We start from the raw sequence: 21447 nt of genomic DNA, 5'->3' as shown, positions 1-21447 counted from the left end.
ACCCGCCGCATCAGGTGTCTTCAAAAATGGCTCGGCGCAGGGTCTCCTGCAGGCTAAACCCTTCATCGCGGTAATGTGACAGAAAGAGCAAGCTGGACCCGTAACTTGGGGGCGGAGCGAGACGTCCAGGGGTGAATGAAGGAAGAGGGTGAGATGGTTGCCAGTGACTTTGAGCTGCTCTTCAGGGGGGAGGGTCGTGTTTCCTGCAAAGGTCTTCTGCTTGGGGTTACCGGTGGTTGCCTCCAGCCACGCGGGAGACGCTGGTCCTGGTGAAAAGGAGCCTAGTATTAAAAGTAAAGAAGCAACAATTCTGGAGGCCCACGGTGATCAGAAGGATGCTGGTATTTTGCAGAGATGAAATAGCGCAAGAGAGAAAGCAAGTGAAAAAAAGAAAAGAGAATGAATGTGTGCACTTGTGAAAGGGAATGGAAAAAAGGCATAGAAGAGAGTACCCCCTGCTGGTGGAAGGAAAGAAAAAGCAAAAGCCTAAAGCACCTGGTATTCACAGGCAGTCTCCCATCCAAGTACCAACCCTGCTTAGCTTCCAAGATCAGATGAGATCAGGAATGTTCAGGGTGGTGTGGCCGTAGGCAGAGACAAGCCTCTCACTTGCTGCTCTTCTACTATGAAGTCTGGCTGCCGGATCCCCTTTCCAGTGTTCAGCAAGACCAGGTACTTTTGTGCTTTCCCTTCTCTTTAATTTTTTTGCTGGCTTCCTTAAAAGGTCTTGTAGACACAACGCCCCACTCAGAGCCGCTGAGCTCACTGATCGGCTGCAGCGCTGTCGACGGAACGTCAGCTTCACGGCCAATGCCACAGGCCGGAAGCAGAGGCGAGACTCACCGGTAGACCCGGGTAGGGTGAGTAGAGCGTGGTTAGTTGCTTTCTAATCGCCTGCAGCCGGGGATTAACTTTTAATGAAAGGGAACAATCCCTTTGACTGTCTGCAGCGCGCCACACCTAGGAAGCGCACTCTCACACACAAGCCAGCATGCACACGTGCTCGCACGTGACAACACCCCCTATCTGCCCCTACAACCTCTCTGTCACCATGCGTCAGACTCTCCTGCCTGTTTTATGATTTCAGGGCCCTAGCAGGAATCACCCCCCCCCCTCCCCAATTCTTTCCTTGCCTTCATAGAATCATAGAATCATAGAATCATAGAATGGTAGAGTTGGAAGGGACCTCCTGGGTCATCTGGTCCAACCCCCTGCTCAAAGCAGGATTCACTAGATCATCTCAGACAGATGTCTGTCCAGCCTCTGTTTGAAGACGTCCATTGAAGGGGAACTCACCACCTCTCGTGGCAGCCTGTTCCACTCATTAATCACCCTAACTGTCAAAAAGTTTTTTCTAATATCTAATCTGTGTCTCCTCCCATTTAGTTTCATCCCATTGCTTCTAGTCTTTCCTTGTGCAAATGAGAATAAAGATGATCCTTCTACAATGTGACAGCCCTTGACATATTTGTAGACAGCTATTAAGTCTCTTCTCAGTCTTCTTTTTTGCAAGCTAAACATTCCCAAATCCTGCAACCGTTCCTCATAGGACATGGTTTGCAGACCAGTCACCATTCTGGTCACTCTTCTCTGAACTTGCTCCAGTTTGTCTATGTCTTTTTTAAAATGTGGTGCCCAAAACTGTACACAGTATTCCAGATGAGGTCTGACCAAAGAGGAGTAAAGACCGATAATGACTTCACGTGATCTAGACTGTATGCTTCTGTTAATACATCCCAGAATTGTATTTGCCTTTTTTGCTGCTGCATCACACTGTTGACTCATGTTCAGTCTATGATCTATTAGTATACCTAAGTCTTTTTCACATGTACTGTTGCTTAGCTCTATTCCTCCCATTCTGTATATGCTTTTTCCATTTTTATTGCCCAGATGTAGTACTTTGCATTTTTCCCTGTTAAAAACCATTCTGTTGGTTGCTGCCCACTGCTCCAGTTTATTTAGGTCTTTTTGAATCCTCTCTCTTTCTTCTCTAATATTAGCTATCCCTCCTAGCTTTGTGTCATCAGCAAATTTAATCAGTTTACCCTCAATTCCTTCATCTAAATCATTGATAAAGATGTTGAACAATACAGGTCCCAGGACGGAGCCCTGTGGTAACCCACTTGAGACATTCATCCAGCTGGATGTGAAGCCATTTACAACCACCCTTTGAGTCCGATCACTAAGCCAGTTATGAATCCACCTAACAGTTGCCTGGTCCATTGCATACTTGGTCATTTTTTCAATTAGGATGGTGTGAGATACTTTGTCAAATGCTTTGCTGAAGTCAAGATATACTATATCTACAGCATTTCCCTGATCCACCCAGTCAGTGATTCTGTCATAGAAGGAAATTAAGTTAGTCTGACATGACTTGTTAGTTACAAACCCATGCTGACTCTGGTTAATCACTTCATTCTTATCCATGTACTTACATACATGTTGTTTAATAATTTGTTCAAAGATCTTTCCTGGTATAGAAGTCAGACTCACCGGCCTATAGTTCCCTGGGTCCACCTTCTTCCCCTTTTTGAAGATAGGAACAACATTTGCTCTTCTCCAGTCTTATGGGACTTCTCCTGTTCTCCAAGAATTTTCAAAGATTATGAAGAGTGGTTCTAAAATTTCTTCTACGATCTCCTTCAGTACTCTGGGGTGTAATTCATCTGGACCTGGAGACTTGAACTCATTTATGTTAGCTAAATATTCCCTCACAATCTTTCTGTTTACAGATAACTTGGATTCCTCTATTCCTTTAAAAGGACAGTGAAGATCAGTTGATGTTAAATTTTCTTTCTGAGAGAAAACAGATGCAAAATAGGAATGAAAAAGTTCGGCCTTCTCTGCATCCTCTCTTCCCATTTCTCCATTTTCATCCTGTAAAAATCCTATAGCATCTTTGACTTTTCTTTTACTTTTGACATACCCCCAAAATCCTTTTTTATTGCTTTTGACATCTCTTTCAAGCCTTAATTCATTGTCAGCTTTAGCTAACCTGATACGTGCCCTGCAGGATCTGCAGACTGCATTATAATCTTCTTTAGATATGCCTCCCTCTTTCCATTTAATAAACATTTCTTTCTTTCTTTTTAGCATGTGTTTAAGTTCTGTGTTCATCCATCCTGGTTTCCTTAAATGCTTCCCATTCTTCCTACTTTTTGGGATTGTTAACGATTGTGCTTAGAGAATCTCATTTTTAAAAATTTCCCATCCTTCCTGGACATTTTTGTCCTTAAGGACATCCAGCCATTGGATCCTTCCTATTCTCTTTCTGAGTCTCTTAAAATCTGCCTTTCTAAAATCTAACCTTGAAGTTTGAGTCTTCACATGTCTTCCTCCTCTAGTTATCCAAAATTCTATAATAGCATGATCGCTGCCTCCTAGGGTCCCAGCCACCTTTACCTCCTCAACCATTTCCTCCCTGTTTATAAGGATTAGATCCAAAGTAGCAGATCCCCTTGTTTTCTCCCCTACCTTTTGGAAGATAAAGTTGTCAGCAAGAGAGGATAAGGATAACCTTCCTTGCACTGAGGTTAGCTCTTTGTCAGCCGTCTGGCTTTGTTACACAAGCTTCTTTGCAGAGAAACATGTTACTTCTGCTGGTCCTCGCTAGGCGGCCGGCATCCAAAACCTTCCCTGGGCACCTGCTGAAAGCATGGCCCCTTCATGGCCCCGGGTGCTTTTAACGCCATCATTTCCACATGGCGAGCTGCGGAGTCAATAAGCACTCCTAGCCGTGGCAAGGAGCTCGGTGTCAGGCCTGCGTGAAGGCGGCGGGGTAGCGTACTTAGCTGCCAACTGGCTCAGAGGCCTTGGGGCTTCCATCATCTAAGTTACTTAAGGTCGGTGTCCGGCAAGGCGCCGTTCCATGCTAGCCGAGCTGGGCAGTAGGGCAAAACGTCATCAAAATGGTCTACAGCACCCGGTGTTCCCAGGAGGTCTCCCATCCAAGTACTGTCTGAGCCCAGCCCTGCTTTGCTTCCGAGATCAGAAGAGATCGGGCGTATCCAAGGTGGTATGGCCAGTAGACGCTGCTTGATCCATCGCCCGGCCAGCCTTTCTCAGGATCGCTTGGTGGCGAGCAATCTGGCCGTGACGGGGCGGGCTCCGAAGGGTCCATGCAAAGGCTGTGCCGTCCCTACAGGTGTGGTTTGTTTAGCAGTGATTCACCCGACGCATCAGGTGTCTTCAAAAATGGCTCGGCGCAGGGTCTCCTGCAGGCTAAACCCTTCATCGCGGTAATGTGACAGAAAGAGCAAGCTGGACCTGTAACTTGGGGGCGGAGCGAGACGTCCAGGGGTGAATGAAGGAAGAGGGTGAGATGGTTGCCAGTGACTTTGAGCTGCTCTTCAGGGTGGAGGGTCTTGTTGCCTGCAAAGGTCTTCTGCTTGGGGTTACCGGTGGTTGCCTCCAGCCACCCGGGAGACGCTGGTCCTGGTGAAAAGGAGCCTAGTATTAAAAGTAAATAAGCAACAATGCTGGAGGCCCACGATGATCAGAAGGATGCTGGTATTTTGCAGAGATGAAATAGCGCAAGAGAGAAAGCAAATGAAAAAAAGAAAAGAGAATGAATGTGTGCACTTGTGAAAGGGAATGGAAAAAAGGCATAGAGGAGAGTACCCCCTGCTGGTGGAAGGAAGGAAAAAGCAAAAGCCTACAGCACCTGGTGGTCTCCCATCCAAGTACTAACCAGGCCTGACCCTGCTTTGCTTCTGAGATCACATGTGTTCAGGGTGGTGTAGCCGTAGGCAGGCACAAGCCTCTCTCACTTGCTGCTTTTCTACTTTGAAGTCTGGCTGCCGGATGCCCTTTCCAGTGTTCAGCAAGACCAGGTCCTTTTGTGCTTTCCCTTCTCTTCAATTTTTTTGCTGGCTTCCTTAAAAGGTCTTGTAGACAGAACGCCCCACTCAGAGCCGCTGAGCTCAGTGATCGGCTGCAGGGCTGTCGACGGAACGTCAGCTTCACGGCCAATGCCACAGGCCGGGAGCAGAGGCGAGACTCACCGGTAGACCCGGGTAGGGTGAGTAGAGCGCGGTTAGTTGCTTTCTAATAGCCTGCAGCTGGGGATTAACTTTTAATGAAAGGGAACAATCCCTTTGACTGTCTGCAGCGCGCCACACCTAGGAAAAGCACTCTCACACACAAGCCAGCATGCACACGTGCTCGCACGTGACAACACCCCCTATCTGCCTCTACAACCTCTCCGTCACCATGCGTCAGACTCTCCTGCCTGTTTTATGATTTCAGGGCCCTAGCAGGAATCACCCCCCCCCTCCCCAATTCCTTCCGCACCTTCCTTGCACTGAGGTTAGCTCTTTGTCAGCCGTCTGGCTTGGTTACACAAGCTTCTTTGCAGAGAAACATGTTACTTCTGCTGGCCCTCGCTAGGCGGCCGGCATCCAAAACCTTCCCTGGGCACCTGCTGAAAGCCTGGCCCCTTCACGGCCCCGGGTGCTTTTAACGCCATCATTTCCACACGACGAGCTGCGGAGTCAATAAGCACTCCTAGCCGTGGCAAGACGTCGGTGTCAGGCCTGCGTGAAGGCGGCGGGATAGCGTACTTAGCTGCCAACTGGCTCAGAGGCCTTGGGGCTTCCATCATCTAAGTTACTTAAGGTCAGTGTCCGGCAAGGCGCCGTTCCATGCTAGCCAAGCTGGGCAGTAGGGCAAAACGTCATCAAAATGGTCTACAGCACCTGGTGTTCCCAGGAGGTCTCCCATTCAAGTACTGTCCAAGCCCAGCCCTGCTTTGCTTCTGAGATCATACGAGATCGGGCGCATCCAATATGGTATGGCCAGCAGACGCTGCTCGATCCATCGCCCGGCCAGCCTTTCTCAGGATCGCTTGGTGGCGAGCAATCTGGCCGTGACGGGGCGGGCTCCGAAGGGTCCATGCAAAGTCTGTGCCGTCCCTACAGGTGTGGTTTGTTTAGCAGTGATTCACCCGCCGCATCAGGTGTCTTCAAAAATGTCTCGGCGCAGGGTCTCCTGCAGGCAAAACCCTTCATCACGGTAATGTGACAGAAAGAGCAAGCTGGACCCGTTACTTGGGGGCGGAGCGAGACGTCCAGGGGTGAATGAAGGAAGAGGGTGAGATGGTTGCCAGTGACTTTGAGCTGCTCTTCAGGGGGGAGGGTCGTGTTGCCTGCAAAGGTCTTCTACTTGGGGATACCGGTGGTTGCATCAAGCCACGCGGGAAACGCTGATCCTGGTGAAAAGGATCCTAGTATTAAAAGTAAAGAAGCAACAATGCTGGAGGCCCACGGTGATCAGAAGGATGTTGGTATTTTGCAGAGATGAAATAGCGCAAGAGAGAAATCAAATGAAAAAAAGAAAAGAGAATGAATGTGTGCACTTGTGAAAGAGAATGGAAAAAAGGCATAGAAGAGAATGCACCCTGCTGGTGGAAGGAAGGAAAAAGCAAAAGCCTATAGCACCTGGTATTCCCAGGTGGTCTCCCATCCAAGTACTAACCAGGCCCAACCCTGCTTAGCTTCCAAGATCAGACAAGATCAAGCGTGTTCAGGGTGGTGTGGTCGTAGGCAGAGATAAGCCTCTCACTTGCTGCTTTTCTACTTTGAAGTCTGGCTGCCGGCTGCCCTTTCCAGTGCTCAGCAAGACCAGGTCCTTTTGTGCTTTCCCTTTTCTTCAATTTTTTTGCTGGCTTCCTTAAAAGGTCTTGTAAACTCAACGCCCCACTCAGAGCCGCTGAGCTCACTGATCGGCTGCAGCGCTGTCGACGGAACGTCAGCTTCACGGCCAATGCCACAGGCCGGGAGCAGAGGCGAGACTCACCGGTAGACCTGGGTAGGGTGAGTAGAGCGCGGTTAGTTGCATTCTAATAGGCTGCAGCCAGGGATTAACTTTTAATGAAAGGGAACAATCCCTTTGACTGTCTGCAGCGCGCAACACCTAGGAAGCGCACTCTCACACACAAGCCAGCATGCACACGTGCTCGCACGTGACAACACCCCCTATCTGCCCCTACAACCTCTCCGTCACCATGCGTCAGACTCTCCTGCCTGTTTTATGATTTCAGGGCCCTAGCAGGAATCACCCCCCCCCTCCCCAATTCCTTCCGCACCTTCCTTGCCTTCCTTGCCTTCCTTGCACTGAGGTTAGCTTTTTGTCAGCCGTCTGGCTTAGTTACACAAGCTTCTTTGCAGAGAACCATGTTACTTCTGCTGGCCCTCGCTAGGCGGCCGGCAATCAAAACCTTCCCTGGGCACCTGCTGAAAGCCTGGCCCCTTCACGGCCCCGGGTGCTTTTAACGCCATCATTTCCACATGGCGAGCTGCGGAGTCAATAAGCACTCCTAGCCGTGGCAAGGAGCTCGGTGTCAGGCCTGCGTGAAGGCGGCGGGGTAGCGTACTTAGCTGCCAACTGGCTCAGAGGCCTTGGGGCTTCCATCATCTAAGTTACTTAAGGTCGGTGTCCGGCAAGGCGCCGTTCCATGCTAGCCGAGCTGGGCAGTAGGGCAAAACGTCATCAAAATGGTCTACAGCACCCGGTGTTACCAGGAGGTATCCCATCCAAGTACTGTTCGAGCCCAGCCCTGCTTTGCTTCTGAGATCAGACGAGATCAGGCGCATCCAAGGTGGTATGGCCAGTAGACGCTGCTCGATCCATCGCCCGGCCAGCCTTTGTCAGGATCGCTTTGTTATGATCTGCTACAGAGACTAAGGAAAGAAAGGAGATCTATCCCTACAATAGAACTAAGCTAGATCCCTTCGATGTAACGGGGAACCTGATCCTGCGATCAGACCCGCTAAAGTCCTCGGCTAGTCTGAACGCAGACCTATAGATGTGAGGGAGGGATCCCTACAAGATCTAGGGACTGGGAAAAGTTGGACACCTCCTAGCAGAAATAGTAGCAGTCAAAGACAAACATACAACAAAAAGGCATAGGGGTCAGAAGACCTAGCAAAACTAACAGAGAACGGCAACAGAGCAACAAGCTAGCTCAACAGTAGTAAATACAAATGAAGTCCAGCAAAGCCAGGTGGGCGGAGCCGGATTAAATAGGCAAAATGGTCATGTGACCAGCAAACTAAAAAAAAACTAACAGGAGAGTTGTAACAGTACCCCCTCTTCTAAGAGGATCCTCCGGATCCCCTAGGCCCAGGCTTACCAGGAAACCTCCTGTGAAACGCTCGGACAAGTCTGGGGGCAGAAACATAATCCGCTCTCACCCATGAGTTATCCTCAGGTCCGAAACCCTTCCAAGCGACGAGATACTGCAAACTCCCTCTATACCGTCTAGAATTTAGGATGCGGGAAATTTCATATTCCCCGTCCTCCACCACCGGAGGAACAGTGGCAGAGGCGTCACCATCCGACACATCAGCTTTTTTCAACAGAGAAACATGAAACACCGGATTAATCCTCCAGGACGTATGAACCTCCAGCCTAACAGCAGATTGGTTAACTATCTGAAGTACCTTAAAGGGCCCTACGAACTTGGGACCCAATTTTTTAGAAGGAATCCTCAATCGCAGATTCTTAGAGGACAACCAAACCATGTCACCAACCGCAAACAAAATCTCTTGCCGTTTCCTATCAAAGTACCTCTTAGATTTTTTGTTAGCCTCCTGAAGATTACCACGCACATCCGTCCAAACTCTCTCCAAATCACCGGAAAAACTATCCTCCTCAGGCACAGCCGAAACCAATTTGGAAAATGACCCAAAAGACGGATGTCTCCCAGAACAACAAAAAAAAGACGAACACCTAGCAGAAGAGGATGTATGGTTGTTAAGAGCAAATTCAGCAAGTGGCAGAAACTCAGACCACCCCTCTTGATTGTCTGCCACAAAACAACGCAAGAACTGCTCAACATCCTGGTTCTTCCTTTCTGTCTGGCCATTAGACTCAGGATGATATCCGGATGAAAACGACAAATGAACTCCCAACCTGTCACAAAAGGCACGCCAAAAACGAGCCACGAACTGAGGTCCCCTATCAGAAATAATGTCAGTAGGAACACCATGTAGTCTGACAATCTCCTTGACAAAGGCCTTAGCGAGTGTCTTAGCGCAAGGCAGTTTGATGAAGGGAACCAAGTGACAGATCTTGCTAAAATGGTCCACGACCACCCAGATGACCGTGAAACCTTCAGAGGGAGGAAGGTCAGTAATAAAGTCCATAGCCAGATGTGTCCAAGGTGCACTAGGAACCTCCAGAGGGCAAAGCAACCCCGCAGCAGGAGCATGCGAAGACTTGGATCTTGCACACACAGTACATTGGCGCACCCACTTAATGACTTCCTTCTGCAATCCAGGCCACCAAAAACTGCGACCCACAAGTCTCTTGGTCTCAGAAATTCCTGGATGACCTGCCAACCGAGACTCATGACACTCAACAAACAAATCTCTCCTAAAGGTCCTAGGCACAAACAACCTCCCATGGGGAGTGTTAGATGGGGCATTCTCCTGTGCTTTAAGAATCTCATCCTCCAAAACGGAGTCCAAAGCAGCAATCACAACACCTTCTTGTAAAATGGTCTCCTCTTCCTCCTCAACACCGACCATGGGAGAAAAGCTGCGAGACAAAGCATCCGCTTTAACATTCTTGGTACCCGGGATGTAAGTAACGGAAAAATTAAACCGCGAGAAAAAAAGTGCCCACCTAGCCTGACGGGCATTCAAGCGCTTGGCAGCATCAAGATAGATCAGATTTTTATGATCAGTGAAAACCTGAATGGGAAATTCAGCACCTTCCAAGAGATGACGCCAGTGTTCAAATGCGAGTTTAATCGTCAGCAATTCCCGATTATCAATATCATAATTAAGTTCAGTCTCGGAAAATTTTTTTGAAAAAAAGGCACAGGGATGTACTCCATCCTTGTTTTCCTGAGACAACACCGCACCAACCCCCACCGAAGAAGCATCAACCTCAACCAAAAACGGCTTAGTCACATCAGGCTGCATAAGGATGGGAGCAGAGGTGAACCTCTCCTTTAGAAACACAAAAGCTTCAATGGCCTCAGAAGTCCACTGAACCGCATTAGCACCTTTCCTGGTGAGATCGGTCAGCGGTTTGACAATAATAGAAATTTTTTTTATGAATTTTCTGTAATAATTGGCGAAACCCAAAAACCTCTGTATCGATTTCAAACCAATAGGCCTAGGCCATTCCTGCACAGCTTGAACTTTAACCGGGTCCATCTCAAAACCTTCACTGGAGATAATGTAGCCCAAAAAACTAATTCTCTGTACAGCGAACTCACATTTTTCCAGCTTAGCAAAAAGCGAATTGTCCATTAATAACTGTAATACCTCACGTACGCTCCGCCAATGAGACTCCAGATCCGGCGAATAAATCAAAATGTCATCCAAATACACAACCACATTTTTGCCGATTAAAGGTCTAAGGATATCATTAATAAGATTCTGAAAAAATGCTGGAGCATTGGTGAGACCAAAAGGCATAACCAGATTCTCAAAATGACCCACAGGAGTGTTAAAAGCAGTCTTCCATTCATCACCCTCCTTCTTGCGCAACAAATTGTATGCCCCCCGGAGATCAATTTTAGAAAACCACTTGGCCCCCACTAACTGGTTAAATAAATCAGGAATCAATGGCAGTGGGTAAGGATTGCGTACAGTAATTTTATTAATCTCACGAAAGTCCAGACAAGGACGTAAACCGCCATCTTTTTTTTTTACAAAAAAAAATCCAACAGCCACAGGAGACTTGGAAGGCCTAATGTGACCGGCGGCCAAGTTTGTCTGTATGTATTCTTCCAAAGCCTTTCTTTCAGGAATAGTAAGATTAAATAAACGACTCTTAGGAAGAGTCGCGCCAGGGACAAATTCAATGGTACAATCATAGTCTCTATGGGGAGGCAAAACCTGCGACTCCTCCTCAGAAAAAACTCTCCAAAAATCCTGAATAGGTACAGGCAATTCCCCTCTATCCACAGCAACAATGCGCCCGTTACAACACTTGTCATAACACTTAGGGCTCCAGGACTTAATTTCATTGGTAGTCCAATCCAGTACAGGATTGTGCAATTTTAACCAGGGTAACCCCAATATTACTGGAGAAGGCAAATTATCCAATACCACCAAATCCAAATTCTCTTGATGAATACCATTAATAGTGAGGGGAAATTCACAGACCTTGTGAGTAACACTCTTCAAGGGAGAGCCATCGACAGAAACCACAGCAATAGGGGATGACAAAGTTTTAGGTTCTAATCTAAGTTTTTTCAAGAATCCCCCATCAATCACATTCAGAGTAGATCCACAATCCACAAATACCCGAAATTCAATTAATTCATCCTGAGCAGCAGTAGTGGCAGATAGGAATACTCCCTTAGAATTTAAACAGGCAATACAAGCATGACTGACCATTTTTTTTTCTTTCTTCTTACGAAGCACACAGCTCTTAATAAAATGACCAGAATTTCCGCAATAGAAACACAAGCCTTCAGAAAGTCGGCGGTCTTTTTTCTGAGAGCGGGGTGCCATCGCCCCAATTTCCATCGGCTCTCCATTCTCAGCACAGAACCTCTCAGAACTCGAAGCTGACACAGCAGAGGATTTGCTCTCATTAACCCTTTCACGCAGTCTCCTGTCCACCCGTATAGCTAATTGCATTGCCTCCTGCAAGTTTCCAGGTGTGGGATAAGCTATCAGTAAATCCTTTACCCTTTCACATAGCCCTGCAAGAAACAAGCTTTTCAAAGCAGAATCGTTCCACCCCACCTGGGCAGACCACCGACGGAAGTGAGAACAATATTTTTCCACATTACCTGATCCCTGCCTCAAACGTCTTAATTCAGACTCAGCAGATGAGACACGATCAGGATCATCGTACAACAAACCCAAAGCAGAAAAAAAACTATCCACTGATCTAAAGCATGGATCGCTAGGTTGGAGAGAGAAGGCCCATCCCTGAGGATCTTTGCGCAAAAGTGACATTATGATCCCTATGCGCTGTGATTCATCACCAGAGGATCCGGGTCTCAAACGAAAATATAATAGACAAGCATTTTTAAAAGAAAAAAAATCTTGTTGTTTGCCAAAAAATAGATCAGGCAGACGTACCTTAGGTTCCACAAAATGCGCTCCAGAACAGCTACTCATGTGTTGTTGGAGCTTGGTCACCTCCAGAGAGAGTCCCTGCAAGCGTTGAGCCAAATCTTGCACCGAGACCATAATGGAAAACTGGAGGTCTTTCCTTAGAGAAATTTTTTTTTTTTTTTTCTTTTTATGGCTGGAATTACTGTTATGATCTGCTACAGAGACTAAGGAAAGAAAGGAGATCTATCCCTACAATAGAACTAAACTAGATCCCTACGATGTAACGGGGAACCTGATCCTGCGATCAGAACCGCTAAAGTCCTCGGCTAGTCTGAACGCAGACATATAGATGTGAGGGAGGGATCCCTACAAGATCTAGGGACTGGGAAAAGTTGGACACCTCCTAGCAGAAATAGTAGCAGTCAAAGACAAACACACAACAAAAAGGCATAGGGGTCAGAAGACCTAGCAAAACTAACAGAGAACGGCAACAGAGCAACAAGCTAGCTCAACAGTAGTAAATACAAATGAAGTCCAGCAAAGCCAAGAGGGCGGAGCCGGATTAAATAGGCAAAATGGTCATGTGACCAGCAAACTAAAAAAAAACTAACAGGAGAGTTGTAACACGCTTGGTGGAGAGCATTCTGGCCGTGACGGGGCGGGCTCCGAAGGGTCCATGCAAAGGCTGTGCCATCCCTACAGGTGTGGTTTGTTTAGCAGTGATTCACCCGCCGCATCAGGTGTCTTCAAAAATGTCTCGGCGCAGGGTCTCCTGCAGGCTAAACCCTTCATCGCGGTAATGTGACAGAAAGAGCAAGCTGGACCCGTAACTTGGGGGCGGAGCGAGACGTCCAGGGGTGAATGAAGGAAGAGGGTGAGATGGTTGCCAGTGACATTGAGCTGGTCTTCAGGGGGGAGGGTCGTGTTGCCTGCAAAGGTCTTCTGCTTGGGGTTACCGGTGGTTGCCTCCAGCCACTTGGGAGACGCTGGTCCTGGTGAAAAGGAGCCTAGTATTAAAAGTAAAGAAGCAACAATGCTGGAGGCCCACGGTGATCAGAAGGATGCTGGTATTTTGCAGAGATGAAATAGCGCAAGAGAGAAAGCAAATGAAAAAAAGAAAAGAGAATGAATGTGTGCACTTGTGAAAGGGAATGGAAAAAAGGCATAGAAGAGAGTGCCCCCTGCTGGTGGAAGGAAGGAAAAAGCAAAAGCCTACAGCACCTGGTAGTCTCCCATCCAAGTACTAACCAGGCCCAACCCTGCTTAGCTTCCAAGATTAGACAAGATCAGGCGGGTACAGAGTGGTTTGGCAGTAGGCACAGACAAGCCTCTCACTTGCTGCTTTTCTACTTTGAAGGCACAGACAAGCCTCTCACTTGCTGCTTTTCTACTTTGAAGGCACAGACAAGCCTCTCATTTGCTGCTTTTCTACTTTGAAGTCTGGCTGCCGGCTGCCCTTTCCAGTGCTCAGCAAGACCAGGTCTTTTTGTGCTTTCCCTTCTCTTCAATTTTTTTGCTGGCTTCCTTAAAAGGTCTTGTAGACAGAAGGCCCCACTCAGAGCCGCTGAGCTCACTGATCAGCTGCAGCGCTGTCGACGGAACGTCAGCTTCACAGCCAATGCCACAGGCCGGGAGCAGAGGCGAGACTCACCGGTAGACCCGGGTAGGGTGAGTAGAGCGCGGTTAGTTGCTTTCTAATAGCCTGCAGACGGGGATTAACTTTTAATGAAAGGGAACAATCCCTTTGACTGTCTGCAGCGCGCAACACCTAGGAAGCGCACTCTCACACACAAGCCAGCATGCACACGTGCTCGCACGTGACAACACCCCCTATCTGCCCCTACAACCTCTACGTCACCATGCGTCAGACTCTCCTGCCTGTTTTATGATTTCAGGGCCCTAGCAGGAATCACCCCCCCCTCCCCAATTCCTTCCGCACCTTCCTTGCCTTCCTTGCACTGAGGTTAGCTCTTTGTCAGCCGTCTGGCTTGGTTACACAAGCTTCTTTGCAGAGAAACATGTTACTTCTGCTGGCCCTCGCAAGGCGGCCGGCATCCAAAACCTTCCCTGGGCACCTGCTGAAAGCCTGCCCCTTCACGGCCCCGGGTGCTTTTAACGCCATCATTTCCACACGGCGAGCTGCGGAGTCAATAAGCACTCCTAGCCGTGGTAAGGAGCTCGGTGTCAGGCCTGCGAGAAGGGCGGCGGGGTAGCGTACTTAGCTGCCAACTGGATCAGAGGCCTTGGGGCTTCCACCATCTAAGTTACTTAAGGTCGGTGTCCGGCAAGGCGCCGTTCCATGCTAGCCGAGCTGGGCAGTAGGGCAAAAACGTCATCAAAATGGTCTACAGCACCCGGTGTTCCCAGGAGGTCTCACATTCAAGTAATGTCCGAGCCCAGCCCTGCTTTGCTTCCGAGATCAGACGAGATCAGGCGTATCCAAGGTGGTAAGGCCAGTAGACGCTGCTTGATCCATCGCCCGGCCAGCCTTTCTCAGGATCGCTTGATGGCGAGCAATCTGGTGGTGACGGGGCGGGCTCCAAAGGGTCCATGCAAAGGCTGTGCCGTCCCTACAGGTGTGGTTTGTTTAGCAGTGATTCACCCGCCGCATCAGGTGTCTTCAAAAATGGCTCGGCGCAGGGTCTCCTGCAGGCTAAACCCTTCAACGCGGTAATGTGACAGAAAGAGCAAGCTGGACCCGTAACTTGGGGGCGGAGCGAGACGTCCAGGGGTGAATGAAGGAAGAGGGTGAGATGGTTGCCAGTGACTTTGAGCTGCTCTTCAGGGGGGAGGGTCGTGTTGCCTGCAAAGGTCTTCTGCTTGGGGTTACCAGTGGTTGCCTCCAGCCACCCGGGAGATGCTGGTCCTGGTGAAAAGGAGCCTAGTATTAAAAGTAAATAAGCAACAATGCTGGAGGCCCACGGTGATCAGAAGGATGCTGGTATTTTGCAGAGATGAAATAGCGCAAGAGAGAAAGCAAATGAAAAAAAGAAAAGAGAATGAATGTGTGCACTTGTGAAAGGGAATGGAAAAAAGGCATAGAAGAGAGTGCCCCCTGCTGGTGGAAGGAAGGAAAAAGCAAAAGCCTACAGCACCTGGTATTAGCAGGCGGTCTCTGTTAAATGGTTAATTATGGAAATTCATTTGGAATGTTAATCGATAATCATTTTTCTGAGTTCTATGCCTCAGCCATCGTGTCTAGTTGACATGCGCTATTTGTGTGTGTATTTTTGGTTCACTACCATATGTAGAACAGGTGTCCATACGACTGGCTATAAAAGGCCATGGTACAGAAAGGGGGGGCTCTCTTGCTCTGCCCACCCCACAAGACACAGAATCTTCATGCTGAGAAGCAGATGACATGTAGGTCTGGACACATGCTGGACAAAGACATGATTTACCAGCCAGGATCCAAGGAAAGATGGGTGAATCTCAACAATTAAGCTAATTATGGACAAATGGACAATTACTTTATAACTAATTATTGTATGTACCTGCTGCAATCTGATTCTTTTTAATGGACAATCCAAGAATAAATAGATACACTTTTTTATAAGAATATCGTGATATTGATACTTTGAGAAGTCCTCAGTAGAAAAAAATAATACAGGAAGAGTATTATTTTACAATGGTGAGCCAGCCAGTCCTGTTTTTTTGTTTTTTAAATTAAGTAAGTGAATTTCTTCCGTGAACAAGGGGGGAGTCCTGACGAGCTGAACAGCTGTTGTTCACGTGTCAGTAAATTCACTAGTTTGTCACGAGAAGCAGAAAGGACCTACAGACTGAGGAAAGACAGGAAAAATAGGTACTAACAAGGAACAGAATCACACAGGAAAAGAATCAGACAAACTGAAGACAGGACGTGCTGATAAAGAGAAGCCAAGGAATCTTAAGGTAAGCAAAATATGGATATAATTTCTTCTTTTGCTAAACAAAGTAATATTAATTTCAAAGTTAATGTAGGAGATGACATAGAAGTTTTGTGGCTCAGTTTATACAAAGAATGTGAATTGCAGAATTTACAGTTAACTTCTAAATTGGTAAATAGAGACAAACAGAAATTGAGAAATATTCTACTTTTGGTAGATTTTTTTCATAGTCTTGTGTTAGAGATTCCTAAGCAGGAAAATAGTGTAGAAGTGTCAGACGGTGATACTGATTCTGACTGTAATGTGGAAAATGAACAAGAAGTAAGACACGTGTCTGTAACTGAAGGTGACCTTGGGTCTGACCAAGAGATGGACATACAGAAACCTGACATGGGAGGAGACATGACTGACATACGAGAAACCGACATACTAGGTGATGTGGGAGGAGACTTGAGTGACGTAGGAGGAACGGACGTACAAGAGCCACTAAAAATATCAGAGAAATCTGGAATTACCCAGGCTCAACTCCAAATTAAAATGAGGAAAAATTTGCTGAAATTATACAAAATCATGCCAAAATATGATGTCAAAATCCATGCCTGTAGAAATTCAGAGACATTTGAGAGCTTCTCTGATACGTTTGATTTATCCAATGAGGAGAGGAATCAATTATTTAAAATATGGATTCCTGTGACATTGTCCAGACGTTTACATTTAATGCCCTGTGAAAATGACTCTCCTAATGGATGGGAAAATGATTCGGACAGATTAAGATATTTGATTTATTGTGTCACAAAGGATTTTCCCAAAATAGAAGATCTGCAGAAACTAAGGATTGGTAGGAAGGAATGTACATATACATACATGTCCATATTTGAACGGTTGTACAAAGCTCTCATCAAAAATGGAAAAGTACAACATATGATAACAACTTTTGTACAAAAATTCAAATTCCTAAATTCAGTTTCCCAAGTTATGGCATCACAAAAAAATTCATTATTTGAATGTGCGCAGATGCTGGATTTTGTTAGAAAACATGAGAATCGTGAAAAGAAAATAAATCAAGCTAAATTTATAAAACCAGGAAAGGTAAAATCTTACCAAAAGCCAATATCAAACTCTCCTAGACTGAGTCATCCCCATAGTGAACTCTATCAAATACGAAGAAGATTTCATATATGTTATAAGCCATATCAGCCAGTGCAAAGATCCATCTCTCCACAGAATGAGTTAATTCTCAGTCAGAACTGTGATTCTCTAAAAAGGAAAATGGCTGAAACTGATGGACAGAGACAGGTGAGACGACCAACTCACAGTGACGTCATGGAATGTGGACAGAAGAACAGGCAGTTCTCTGAGGTTTTGAAGGATAGAAAAATGTCTTTCCTAAATTGGGCGTTCCTGGAGATATTTGAGAGAGACAGAAGATTTGGTTTAGGGAGTGGCTAAGGAAAAACTGTAATTATAATGTTGTATCAAAATGTAATACAATGTCTCAATATTTATTTATAATCTTATACAGTAAAATTGTAGTTACATAGTTTCTAATAGTTCATATATATATATATATATATATATATATATATACACTTGTCTAAGTAGAGATTGCGTATAATTGTATTTATATATACGTTTATAAAATATATATATATATTAATTAATAAATTAGAACTTCATATATATAAATTTAAGTAGCAATATTTTGAATTACATTAGAACCAACCAATATATGTATAAGATATTTAAATAATTCTGTTTCTGTATGAATTTGATATTTAATTTTATTTTCTTATATTTCGTTAGAGTTTTCATTCCAAAGCAGGATTTGATCAAAGAACTCTAAAATGGATTTATTTCTTTATTCACACAGGAAGTGAAAAAATTGCATGATTTTATGTGTATAACATTTTAAAATAATAACAATATATCTAGTTGAACTATAATATATATGTAATACTTATTAATTCTTTTGTGTTGCTAATATTTTCTGTGCATGAAGTGTTCGTGCAAATTAAAGTATCTTTACAGCATGACGTGTGACAGCTGTGGCCTTTGAACTTTGAGCTAATAGTATAGGATCCCATTCATTCTATTTTCAACTGATGTAACTTAAGACCGGGCAGCCAGTGAAAAAAGAATCTAAGACAAGAGTTTTTTCAAGTGTCTGAAATTCCAGTGACTTACTCTCATATTATATAATATGTACTTGGGGAATATTCAAAGAAATAGAATCATAGAATCATAGAATGGTAGAGTTGGAAGGGACCTCCTGGTCATCTGGTCCAACCCCCTGCTCAAAGCAGGATTCACTAGATCATCTCAGACAGATGTCTGTCCAGCCTCTGTTTGAAGACGTCCATTGAAGGGGAACTCACCACCTCTCGTGGCAGCCTGTTCCACTCATTAATCACCCTAACTGTCAAAAAGCTTTTTCTAATATCTAATCTGTGTCTCCTCCCATTTAGTTTCATCCCATTGCTTCTAGTCTTTCCTTGTGCAAATGAGAATAAAGATGATCCTTCTACAATGTGACAGCCCTTGACATATTTGTAGACAGCTATTAAGTCTCCTCTCAGTCTTCTTTTCTGCAAGCTAAACATTCCCAAATCCTGCAACCGTTCCTCATAGGACATGGTTTGCAGACCAGTCACCATTCTGGTCGCTCTTCTCTGAACTTGCTCCAGTTTGTCTATGTCTTTTTTAAAATGTGGTGCCCAAATCTGTACACATTATTCCAGATGAGGTCTGACCAAAGAGGAGTAAAGACCGATAATGACTTCACGTGATCTAGACTGTATGCTTCTGTTAATACATCCCAGAATTGTATTTGCCTTTTTTGCTGCTGCATCACACTGTTGACTCATGTTCAGTCTATGATCTATTAGTATACCTAAGTCTTTTTCACATGTACTGTTGCTTAGCTCTATTCCTCCCATTCTGTATATGCTTTTTTCATTTTTTATTGCCCAGATGTAGTACTTTGCATTTTTCCCTGTTAAAAACCATTCTGTTGGTTGCTGCCCACTGCTCCAGTTTATTTAGGTATTTTTGAATCCTCTCTCTCTCTTCTCTAGTATTAGCTATCCCTCCTAGCTTTGTGTCATCAGCAAATTTAATCAGTTTACCCTCAATTCCTTCATCTAAATCATTGATAAAGATGTTGAACAATACAGGTCCCAGGACGGAGCCCTGTGGTACCCCACTTGAGACATTCATCCAGCTGGATGTGAAGCCATTTACAACCACCCTTTGAGTCCGATCACTAAGCCAGTTATGAATCCACCTAACAGTTGCCTGGTCCATTGCATACTTGGTCATTTTTTCAATAAGGATGGTGTGAGATACTTTGTCAAATGCTTTGCTGAAGTCAAGATATACTATATCTACAGCATTTCCCTGATCCACCCAGTCAGTGATTCTGTCATAGAAGGAAATTAAGTTAGTCTGACATGACTTGTTAGTTACAAACCCATGCTGACTCTGGTTAATCACTTCATTCTTATCCATGTACTTACATACATGTTGTTTAATAATTTGTTCAAAGATCTTTCCTGGTATAGAAGTCAGACTCACCGGCCTATAGTTCCCTGGGTCCACCTTCTTCCCCTTTTTGAAGATAGGAACAACATTTGCTCTTCTCCAGTCTTCTGGGACTTCTCCTGTTCTCCAAGAATTTTCAAAGATTATGGAGAGTGGTTCTAAAATTACTTCTACGATCTCCTTCAGTACTCTGGGGTGTAATTCATCTGGACCTGGAGACTTGAACTCATTTATGTTAGCTAAATATTCCCTCACAATCTTTCTGTTTACAGATAACTTGGATTCCTCTATTCCTTTAAAAGGACAGTGGAGATCAGTTGATGTTACATTTTCTTTCTGAGAGAAAACAGATGCAAAATAAGAATTAAAACGTTCGGCCTTCTCAACATCCTCTCTTACCATTTCTCCATTTTCATCCTGTAAAAATCCTATAGCATCTTTGACTTTTCTTTTACTTTTGACATACCCCCAAAATCCTTTTTTATTGCTTTTGACATCTCTTACAAGCCTTAACTCATTGTCAGCTTTAGCTAACCTGATACGTGCCCTACTGGATCTGCAGACTGCATTATAATCTTCTTTAGATATGCCTCCCTCTTTCCATTTAATAAACATTTCTTTCTTTCTTTTTAGCATGTGTTTAAGTTCTGTGTTCATCCATCCTGGTTTCCTTAAATGCTTCCCATTCTTCCTACTTTTCGGGATTGTTAACGATTGTGCTTTGAGAATCTCATTTTTAAAAATTTCCCATCCTTCCTGGACATTTTTGTCCTTAAGGACATCCAGCCATTGGATCCCTCCTATTCTCTTTCTGAGTCTCTTAAAATCTGCCTTTCTAAAATCTAACCTTGAAGTTTGAGTCTTCACATGTCTTCCTCCTCTAGTTATCCAAAATTCTATAATAGCATGATCGCTGCCTCCTAGGGTCCCAGCCACCTTTACCTCCTCAACCATTTCCTCCCTGTTTATAAGGATTAGATCCAAAGTAGCAGATCCACTTTTTTTCTCCCCTACAAGATAAAGTTTTCAGCAAGAGAGGATAAGAATTTGCTTGACCTGTTAGTTTTACTTGACAGAGATTCCCAACAAATGTCTGAATAGTTGAAATCTCCCATGACCACTACGTCATATTTTTTGGAGAACTTGGTCATTTGATACATAAAGAGTTCATCCATATCTTCAGCTTGCCCAGGTGGCCTGTATTAAATGCCTACAATGGTGTCCTTTCCGTTGTTCTCTCCTTGTATTCTTACCCAAACAGTTTCCACAGAACTCCCAGTCTCTGAAGCTTCAATCTCTGTGCAGATATACGCTTTTCTAACATACAATGCAACACCTCCTCCTCGTTTATCAAGTCTGTTTCTTGCAAATAAGTTGTATCCTTTTAGCCTTTTATTCCAATCATGTGTATCGTCCCACCAAGTTTCAGTGATTCCAATGACATCATATTCCTTTTCCTGCGTTAGTAGTTCCAATTCTCCTTGTTTGTTGCTCATGCTTTGTGCATTTGTATAAAAACATTTTAGTTTGTGATTGGTTTCTCTTCCTCCCATATTTTTATTATTTAAATTGTTTTGTCTTTGTTCTTCCTTTCCACTTCCAGTAGCAGAGATCTCAATAGTATTTGTCAGCTGTATGGCTTTTTCTGGCCTTTTGCTTCCCTTCCCACATTGTTCTAGTTTAAAGCTCTTCTGATGAGTGTAGCAAGGCGACTTCCAAATACATGTTTTCCAGTCTTCGTAAGGTGCACCCCATCTCTAGCAAGTAGTCCATCGTATAGGTAATTCATTCCGTGATCCAGAAATCCAAATCCTTGTTGACGGCACCATCGATGTAGCCAGTTGTTCACCTGTAGAATCTTATTCCACCTCATTGTTCCATGGCCATCCACTGGGAGGATGGATGAGAAGACCACCTGCGCTCCCAATTCTTTCACTTTCTTGCCTAAGTCTTCAAAGTCACTGCAGATGGTTTACAGGTCCTTTCTTGCCGTGTCATTTGTCCCCACA

The 21447-nt window shown here is 45.1% G+C and overlaps 5 pseudogenes; all 5 read right to left on the bottom strand.

The window, feature by feature from the left end:
* Positions 1-3910: 3910 nt before the first annotated feature.
* LOC141267567 (5S ribosomal RNA) lies at positions 3911-4030 on the bottom strand (annotated as a pseudogene).
* Positions 4031-5684: 1654 nt separating this feature from the next.
* Positions 5685-5804, bottom strand: LOC141269006 (5S ribosomal RNA; annotated as a pseudogene).
* Positions 5805-6425: 621 nt separating this feature from the next.
* Positions 6426-6544, bottom strand: LOC141267452 (5S ribosomal RNA; annotated as a pseudogene).
* Positions 6545-7495: 951 nt separating this feature from the next.
* Positions 7496-7615, bottom strand: LOC141268034 (5S ribosomal RNA; annotated as a pseudogene).
* A 6756-nt stretch (positions 7616-14371) lies between these two features.
* LOC141269662 (5S ribosomal RNA) lies at positions 14372-14491 on the bottom strand (annotated as a pseudogene).
* Positions 14492-21447: the final 6956 nt, after the last annotated feature.

The sequence above is a fragment of the Phyllobates terribilis genome, unplaced genomic scaffold, assembly GCF_046119375.1.
Source record: "Phyllobates terribilis strain yellow unplaced genomic scaffold, ASM4611937v1 Scaffold_4__5_contigs__length_816908805, whole genome shotgun sequence".
Classification (NCBI taxonomy): Eukaryota; Metazoa; Chordata; class Amphibia; order Anura; family Dendrobatidae; genus Phyllobates; species Phyllobates terribilis.
Note: the sequence above shows the minus strand (reverse complement) of the source record. Positions and strands in the feature narration are given on the sequence as shown.